Genomic DNA, 9,270 nt, shown 5'->3' with positions numbered 1-9,270 from the left:
GTAGGGGGACGGGTGTCAGCGTTTGGAGAAGAGAGTTGACGTGCTGTATTGGTGACTCACTTGGAAATCAGGTTGCATGTACAAATATGTATTTATTTGAAAATTTTAATTATATTCACGAGGTTTAATGCAGTCTTTAAGGTGGCGTCTGGGAACCTGCGGAGAGGTACTTTTAGAAACAAGTGTGCACTTTGGTCAGACTGAGTCAGACTGTGCTGCTTTAGAAGTTCAGCTCTGCCACTTATTAACAGTGTGACCTTAGGCCTTGGCTTCTTCAGATGGAAAATGGGTATGAAAATCATTAACCTTGCAAAGTTAGAGTGTGGAATAAGTGAGAAAAATCTGTCAAGTGCCTGGCATTCAGCTTGGGTTGTATCCGGTGCTCAATAAATGGAACGATTAGGAGTGTAGATTCCAGTTTTATTTATTTTTTAAGTGTATTTATTTTTGAGAGAACGAGAGAGAAGGAGAGAGAGAGAATCCAAGCAGGTTCCACACTGTCAGCGCAGAGCCCCACAGCAGGACTCAAACTCATGAACCGTGAGATCATGACCTTAGCCGAAATCAAGAATCGGAAGCTTAACCGACTGAGTCACCCAGGTGCCCCTAGATTCCAATTTTAAATATGAGGAAGAATGTTCGGGGGTGCCTGGGTGGCTCAGTTGGCTAAGCATCCTCAGGGTTCTGAGTTCAAGCCCCTCATTGGACCCCACAGCAGGCATGGAGCCTACTTTAAAAAACAAATGAGAAGACCAACTGGGTGGCTCAGCCAGTTACGTGTCTGACCTTGATTTCAGCTCAGGTCATAATCTCACTGTTTGTGAGATCGAGCCTTGCATTGGGCTTTGCACTGACAGCACGGAGCCTGCTTGGGATTCCCTCTCTCTCCCTCTCTCTCTGCCTCAATCCAACTCGTGCATGCACACCCTCTCTCTCTCTCTCAAAATAAATAAATGAAACGTAAAAAAAGGATTATTTAAACACTTCTTGATTAAAAATGTGTTTAAATAAGCAATAACCAATCATGATCTTAAAAATCCAGTTTTAATCTCAGCCCCCAACAATTCCACCAGGCAGCCTGGTGTGTGACCTTACATATACGCGGATATAAGCACGTTTATCAGTATGATGTGATTACTTCACGAATGAGCTCATGTTATACACTGTTCTTCTTTCCTGTCACCCTGCATGATGGACAATTAACTCCAGCTCAGTCCTTTTCACAGCCACGTATCGTTATGATAGATTTTTAAAGGGAGGTTTCAGAAGAAATGATGCCCATGAACTGCGGTGTTTTCTTGGAGTCCATGATCCCAAACAGTTGGATGAAAACGGAAAGATTCAGGTTAACGTCTGATAAATATTTCATCTCTTAAATAGGGCGAAGATCTAGATAGCAGTAAGGAAATACTCCAGAGAAGACAAGTAGGTAATTCTGGATGAGTGGGGATTATTTCGGTAATATTGAGAATCATGCCGCGATTATATGGCTCTTTGTCATTTATCTTACAGTTGGCACTGATAGCGACCCTCCAAGGACAGAGGGACCCACTGTCCCTACCTTAAGCCCAGAGAAGACTGAGGCTCAAGGAGCCCCACGCTGGGAAACCAGGCCTTGGGAGAAGGCGGAGGACAGGGGGTGTTGGTCTGTCTAACAAACGTGATTTTTCTTGACCCCTCAAAGCCCTCATCAGCAGGAAGACCATTAAAAAAATGCCAAGTGCCCCCTGGGCATCTGACCTTATGTGCTGTGCTGACCTGAAGCTACTCCCTCATTTTGAAAGAAATGCGGATCTAGGACATCAGGCTGGGGGCTGGGACTCCTTTTGATCCAAACACAGCGGTAAGTGGTCCAGGGTTTGGTGAGCACCTCCGAGGTGCCAGCCCCATTATTAGACGTCACCAAATGTGGGACAGTGGAACCTGCACTGGGCTGGCGACCGGGCTTCTGTCCCAACCTGGGCTCATGTACCCCCACCTCCGTCCCTGTGTGGGGGATGCCGTCGCCCCAGCTGCCTGGAGAGTGGCTGGAGCCCGAGTACTATTCCCTGGCCTGACGCTGGGGCCGCCGGGGCCTCCGTGAGTGCAGAGAAGGGCAGGGGACCTTACTCGCCCCCTAAGCTTACAGAATGAAAATCTCGGCACTCATCCACATAGTTTCAGGGGTGAGTGGAGAGCCTGGCATCATCTCAGGCTGACCCGGGGTTTTAACGGAGCAGAATGAGGAAAAGGAGACGAGACACCCCATCTGGAACGGATGGCAGTGTTTGGGAAGTTCATTGAGGCGTCCAGCTCCGCCCAGCGAGCAGAAGTCTGGTGAGGTGTCGCGGGTAGGAGACGAGGAGACTTTGCCCCTCTGACAGCAGGATGAGGGCCCTGCGGGTCTGGCTGTCCTTGGCTCAGTCCTTGGCCCTGCGGGTGTGGCTGACCTTGGCAGTGCCGGGAGCAGGGACTGGAAGACCACCCACAGAGGGGGCAGACCCTGTTGTCAGCTAATACGGTGGGCCAGGGAGGGGAGTCGATTGGCAATCACCTTCCCTTCCCTGCAGCCCGGACTGTGAGAAATGAGTATCACATGGAGAGAAAGACGGTCTTCCTCGGGATCCGAAGCAAACTCTGCAGAAAAGGTGACAGCTACCAGGACTCCTGACCTCAGGAGGCACTGGGGACCTCGCTTAGCTAATCTGTCCTCTGGAGGCGGTCCTGAACCTGCAGGCATGCCATTGTGAGGATGTCATAGCCAGTGGCTTCTCTCAGTGATCTCCTCATGAAAAAGTCCACGTCGGGGCACCTGGGTGCCTCAGTCGGTTATGTGTCTGACTCTCGATTTCCGTTCAGGTCATGATCTCCTGGTTCCTGAGATCAAGCCCTGCGTTGGGTTCTGTGCTGAGGGCACAGAGCCCGCTTGGGATTCTCTCTCTCTGGCCTGCCCCTACTCACACGTGCTTTCTCTGTCAAAATAAGTAAATAAACTTTAAAAAAGAAAAGAAAACGCATACATTCCTCTGTTGTGGAACTAAATGCACCACAGCCCCAAACCCCTCAAAGGAGAGTGGAGACAACGGCAGCTTTTAACAGGAAGAAAGATGGCGTCCAGAAACTTCTGCTGGTTTCAGGAGAGAGTGCTGGGCTTTTATTTGTGTGATTTGATTTCTCTAAAGGAGTGGCATTCAGTCTGGGCTTGAAAATCCTAAAGATGCCCAGAAGTACCTCTAGCGGGCGACAGAAGGAGGCTGAGAAGTTGGGGTTCAGGGTCCCCGATTCCCAATCCACCCCGGCCATTCCACTTCTATGTCATTTTTTTTTTCAACGTTTTTTATTTATTTTTGGGACAGAGAGAGACAGAGCATGAACGGGGGAGGGGCAGAGAGAGAGGGAGACACAGAATCGGAAACAGGCTCCAGGCTCCGAGCCATCAGCCCAGAGCCTGACACGGGGCTCGAACTCACGGACCGCGAGATCGTGACTTGGCTGAAGTCGGACGCTTAACCGACTGCGCCACCCAGGCGCCCCATCTATGTCATTTTTTAAAAACACTGGACTTCCCTGTAAAAGTTATTTATTATTATTGCTTTCGTAAAACTACTAAACCAACTGCTACAACCAAATTTGAAAACCGCAGGTCTGTTGCCTCACTTTTCCCAAGGACTCTGGCCTTGACCTTCCATGCATGCGTAGCAGAGATCAGTCAGTCTTGCTTTGGGAGAAGAGAGAGAGATTCGTCCACTCGTTCCACAAATATTTTTCGAGCACTTTGTGGCAAGTACGGCCACGCGTCGCGAAAATCGAAAAGGTCTAATAAGTGCCACCGTCGTCTTTGAGTCGATTCCTAGGAGTTCCTAGGAACAGTAGGAGTGTGGGCTCAGCGACAGGCCTGGGCTTCTCCCCGTGAATGGTTGGAGTCCTCGCAGATCTAGACACACAGATCCAGTCCTCTTTCTCTCCAGCTTGTTTTCGGTACCTTCAGTTTGTGAGGACTCTTTGGTCCAGCCGTGCTTTTCGGGTTTTCTCCCCCCACACTGTATTGCCCAACTGGTGGCCGTCTTAATCCAATGGGAAGTTTTAACGAGAAATTTTGCAGCTTTGGTCTTGATATATTTTTTTGCCCTGTTCTTTTTTCATAAGTGGCTTCTTGTCTAATAAGAATGCTGTAATATGTAACGAGAGCAACTACAACAAATAATAAGCCTTTGCTATATTAAGGCACTGAGATTTGTGGGTTGTTACTGCAGCACAGCCTCACCCATGCTGATTAATACAACTGCCATCCACACTTATCCCTCGGGCCAAGTCCTGTTTCTCATCCCATGGCTTAAATGTCTCCCAGTTTGTGAAGCCATCTTCCCCTCCCCAGGGTAGGGGCAAAAGCTGGCTCCCCTGTGCGCACAATATGTTACAGCACAAAATAAGTTTTCCTGAAAATTTGCCTATGTCTTTGTCTATCACCCCCACCGGCTTGAGAGCAGAAGTTACAAATCATATATAAATGTTTGTTGATAGACTAAATGAATGTAAGTACAGTGTTCAGAGATTTGCTTCTTCAAGTCTAGCACTTTAGTGCTCATTTCTGAGCTGCAAAGAAACAATCTGTCACTGTATAAGTGACGAGGTGCAATGGTCAAGCATCTGCCTGACAACTTGGGTTGGGTATGAAAGTTTGAAATCAAGGGGATTAGAAGAGAGAGTTTGCGCGATGTCTTTAGACACTAACAGCCAGTGCCCCGTGAGCGTTGCCGAACCAGACGGAAACCTTCCTTAGCAAGTGTCAGGGAAAATAGCACAGTCCTCCACACTGAAACAATTTGTTAGCGTTTACAAGTTCCCGTTTTTCTGTATTTTAACTTCTAATTGGTTTCCTCTTTTGTGCTAAGAATGCCATCTGTCCCTTTGACAGGTTTTTGGATGTGATGCCACTTACCAGGAAATATGACCATCATAAATATTGTAAGATGATTCTAGCGTCCATCCCCAACAGCCCTGTCTTAGTAACTTCACACAGAATCCCACACTGTTCCTGGGTAGAGATTTTACCACTTTTCAAGCACTTGCTATGTTAAAAGAAAGCTTTTCACCCCCACAGTTCCTTGGAGTTCATAATACAATGCAAGGTAGCCAACTTGGTCTTAGTTTGATTGGGGATCTCACATCTGCTCTGTTGCAATAAAAAGGGTATTATTACCCCTATTAGTGGGTTAGAAAACTAGGCCGCTGAAAGGAGACTTGCCTAAGTTATAGAAACAATACGGTATCAGGATGTTAAACTTAATTTCGGAATCTAAACCCACTGCTCTATGGATATCATCTCTCCCTTAAGGAAGAGCAGGAATAGGACTCATTATTCCCATCTAATGAACCCGGAAAGGGAAGCCAAGAGATGCTGAATGGCCAATGTAAGATTCTTCAGCAAACAATTCACAACTCTAGACTTGAACCACTCATTTCCTGTGGTCTTGTGCTCCATTACTACCTTAGGCTACCTGGCTACCTTGGCTTTGCAGTATTTTCTTCCAAGTGCAAAGTCACCTAGGTCAAGGACAAGCTAAGGAGAGAGAGGGGGGTGGTTCTCGTTGGAGAAAGGATCAGTAAGTCCCAGCACGTGAGAGGAGCAGCTCAACTGGGAACCCAAGTGCTGTGCTCTGTTGACGTAGGGCTAACCAAACTCTCCCATGCAGACTGGGGCAAGAATATGGATGCTACCCCGCTTAATCCTCATGAAAGGCCAATTGATTTTTTTAAATTTTTTTTTAACGTTTATTTATTTTTGAGACAGAGAGAGACAGAGCATGAACGGGGGAGGGTCAGAGAGAGAGAGAGGGAGACACAGAATCCGAAACAGGCTCCAGGCTCTGAGCTGTCAGCACAGAGCCCGACGCGGGGCTTGAACTCACGAACCGCGAGATCATGACCTGAGCCGAAGTCGGACGCTCAACCGACTGAGCCACCCAGGCGCCCCATGAAAGGCCAATTTAAAGATGAAGACATTAAGGCTCAGAGTGGCTGTCTCGGTTACCTGATCTGGCAGAGCTCTCTGGCCTGTCTGGCTTCAGAGCTCGGTGCTTTCCACCATTCAAGGCAGCCAGCAGATACTATGCAAGGTGCAGGGATAATGTGGGCAAAGTTTCTTCCACTCAGGGACTGTTACCCTCGTGAGGGGAGTTACACATAACAGGACCCCCGATAAAGAAAGCAAGTGGATTATGCAAGCTGGCGGCAGGCTGCATGCAATCAGCGGAGACTTGCAGGGGAAAGGCAGGATTGGGGAAAGATCAGCATTCCTTTCTGGAGTCTCTAGCTGATCTTTGAGGAGAGGATTTGAAGCAGAAAAGAAAGACTTTCTAGGCCAGAGGCAGCAGTTTCTGGAAATGGACAGATAGGGGCTTATCGTCGATCACTATTTACACACAAGGAAACCGAAAGGGCCCCCCCTCCCCCGGGGCAGATATTAAGGTGGACCTGGGTGGTCCTTGGAGCTATAGAGAGTGTCATCAGCATTGAAGGAAATTGAAATTAGCAAGAATCAGTGGGCAAATCAACCATTTATTATGTAATCACTTGAAGAGGAGGTCTGAAAAACGTAGTGGATGGGGGACACACCCAAATGAAGTCCCGGGAGACTGGCAAGTAATTCCAGAGAAAGACGACCCGGGTGTGAAAGTCTGCTCCATCTGAGGGGCAATGCCAAATGGATGCGCAGAGGGGGTGTGCAGTCAGGATTCCCTGCAGCCCTCCCAGGCTCCTGGAAAGACCGGGTTCCCCTCCGTGCAAACCCTTGAGTTTCCAGAGTGCCAGCCTACGGGCCTCACCCATCCCCAGGGTGCCTGGCCCTGAGCAACCTACCTGCCTCCCAGACAGCATTCCTGTCTTGCCTTTTTACACGGAGAAAACAGGTAAATGGGGATTTCAGTTCTACAGCAGCAATAGCACCTTCCTTCCACAAAGTTCTTTGCAGCTTGCGGAGCATTTTCATGCACCCAAGTTTTGCTCTTTCCCCAAGGCTCTGTAATATACGAAGCTTGAGAAAAGGCTTCCTGGGGGAGGGGGCTGTCTGAGCTGCCTCAAAACCAGGGAGAATGACAGTCTGTGAGGGGAGCGCAGGGCCTGTTGGATACTTCTCATTTTCTAAATCTGTCATTCAATTACTGGCATTCAATGAGGATCATTCTTGTTCTAAACACAGTTATGCCAATAACACTCTCCACCCCAAAACCCTCTCATTGCTGGATCTCCAACTTTCCTCCAGCCTCAGATGTAAAAAAAAAAAATCTGTCTTGCCTTGGGCGCACGCAACATCGTGTACTTTAAATGGCTTTGGCTTGTTTGAGTTTAGTCCTAATTAAGCCACTGCCCATTTTGTCTCCTCTTGGTCTCCTTGAACCCCCTCTCAGTGGACTCAGTGTGGTACCAGTTTGGCCTGAAAGACTGCCAGCAAGCCTGGGAAACAAAAGAGAATTTCGGGACCGACTTCAGGCTTCAGGAGAGGATCCTTTACTCCTCCCCCCGCCCCCCCCTCCCCCACCACCAAATGATTAGCTTCATGATTAGCTGTCCTGGGAGTAACAACATTTTTTTTTTTTTTTTGAAAAAACAAAAACAAAAACAAAAAATTAAACTGGCTCTTCATCCCACCGGTTTAAATACCAAACAAAACATAAAAGTAGGAGGAAAGTTTCTCCCTCTACCTGTCTGATTCCATTCTTCAAAATAAACCACTCTTCGCCACGTGCTGCACATTCCGCCCAATAACCGGTTGCGGGTTTGTGTTGACCTATCTAAGTGCCCGAATATTCAAGCTGCCAGGCACATTGACCCATCCTTTGCTCATTTTCCTTCCTACACACGGATATTTCCTTAGCCGTTACCTATAGATCTGATGCATTACTTTTAGTGACTGCCTATTATGCGACCATTCCCCTGTTGATGGGCATTGAGATTGTTTTCAGTGTTTTTGTTACGGGCAAAAAATCCTGCAACACGCATCCTCGTGTACCTATTTTTGTTTTATTATGTCTTGTAAGATGGAAGAGTGGGATTGCTTTTACTCTCGGGGCTGGAACATCAGCCCTGGAGGAGAGGCCCCCACCCCCTCCTCAGCCTTGCCAACACTTGGGCCAATCTGCTAGACCAAAAAATGTTAATCTCCTTGAGATTTCATTTGCATTTCCCTGACTACTAGTGAAGCTGAGCATCTTTTCATATGTTTATGAACAATTTGCATTTCCTATTCAGTGAATTACCTACTCTTATCCTGGACTCCTACTACTATCTGGCTGTTTTTCCTATTCAATGTGTAGGAGCTCTTTGAATACATGGGATATACTTTTTTCTCTTATAGACGAGGCAAGTATTTTCTGTCACACTGTAGTCTTTTGGACTTCGTTCAGGGTGCACTTTAACTATCAATTTTAATTTTTATTGGTAGTCAAATATAGTCAATTTTTCCTTCCTTGTTTCTGGGCTGTCTCAGAAAATACCCCAATCTTTATTTTCTTCTTATACTTTTATAGTCTTTTTTCTATTTAAATCTTCAATGCAGGCTTTTCTTTCTTGCTTGTTTGTTTGTTTGTTTTTCTTCCCCCTTTGGTTTGGTTTTGTTGTTGTTGTTGTTGTTGTTTGTTTGTTTGCTTTCTGTTTTGCGATTGGGTAAGGCAGAGATCTGGATTTCCTATATTCCAGATGAAGGGTCAGGGATTTAAGAGGATTTAACCAGCAATAAAATGACGCAATTTTTTGTTTCGGAGCGGGGAGAGACCCAGTGAAGTTATTAGGAGAAACTGTGGTCCCTGAAGCTGGACCCAGAGGAGACCCTTAACTTGTGATCAGGAAAAAAATATCTCGACATTGCGGAGCTCCTAGTCAGTCGTGAGGCTGGACCCTTGTGAATGTATGTGGGGTTTGTTTTGTTTTTAATGAAGGGATTTACAGGCCAAAACATTGTCCTCCCTCAAAAATCTCCTTATTTGTAAACCCAATCCTGTGTATCACTCTGTGCAATCCGTTGGTCCACTTTAGAAGTGTGTCTGGCTGAGTCCACGGTGAGGTTTGTGACTCATCTGTGCCCTGACTTGGGACAGAGTAGATGCGTGCTGAAGCAAACCCTGTCTTCGAGGCCATCTGAAGATTTTATTTAATGTGCGTCCACACAGCCTGAGAGCATCGCAACATTTGAAAAATTCTCTACAAGCAGGCTAGGAAGCAGCAGCGGCAAGGTTTCTGGGCGGACAAAGTCTTTTATCTTTCCACTTGCAAATGAAGGCACCAATAAATACTTGT

The sequence above is a fragment of the Leopardus geoffroyi genome, chromosome A3, assembly GCF_018350155.1.
Source record: "Leopardus geoffroyi isolate Oge1 chromosome A3, O.geoffroyi_Oge1_pat1.0, whole genome shotgun sequence".
NCBI lineage: Eukaryota > Metazoa > Chordata > Mammalia > Carnivora > Felidae > Leopardus > Leopardus geoffroyi.
Note: the sequence above shows the minus strand (reverse complement) of the source record.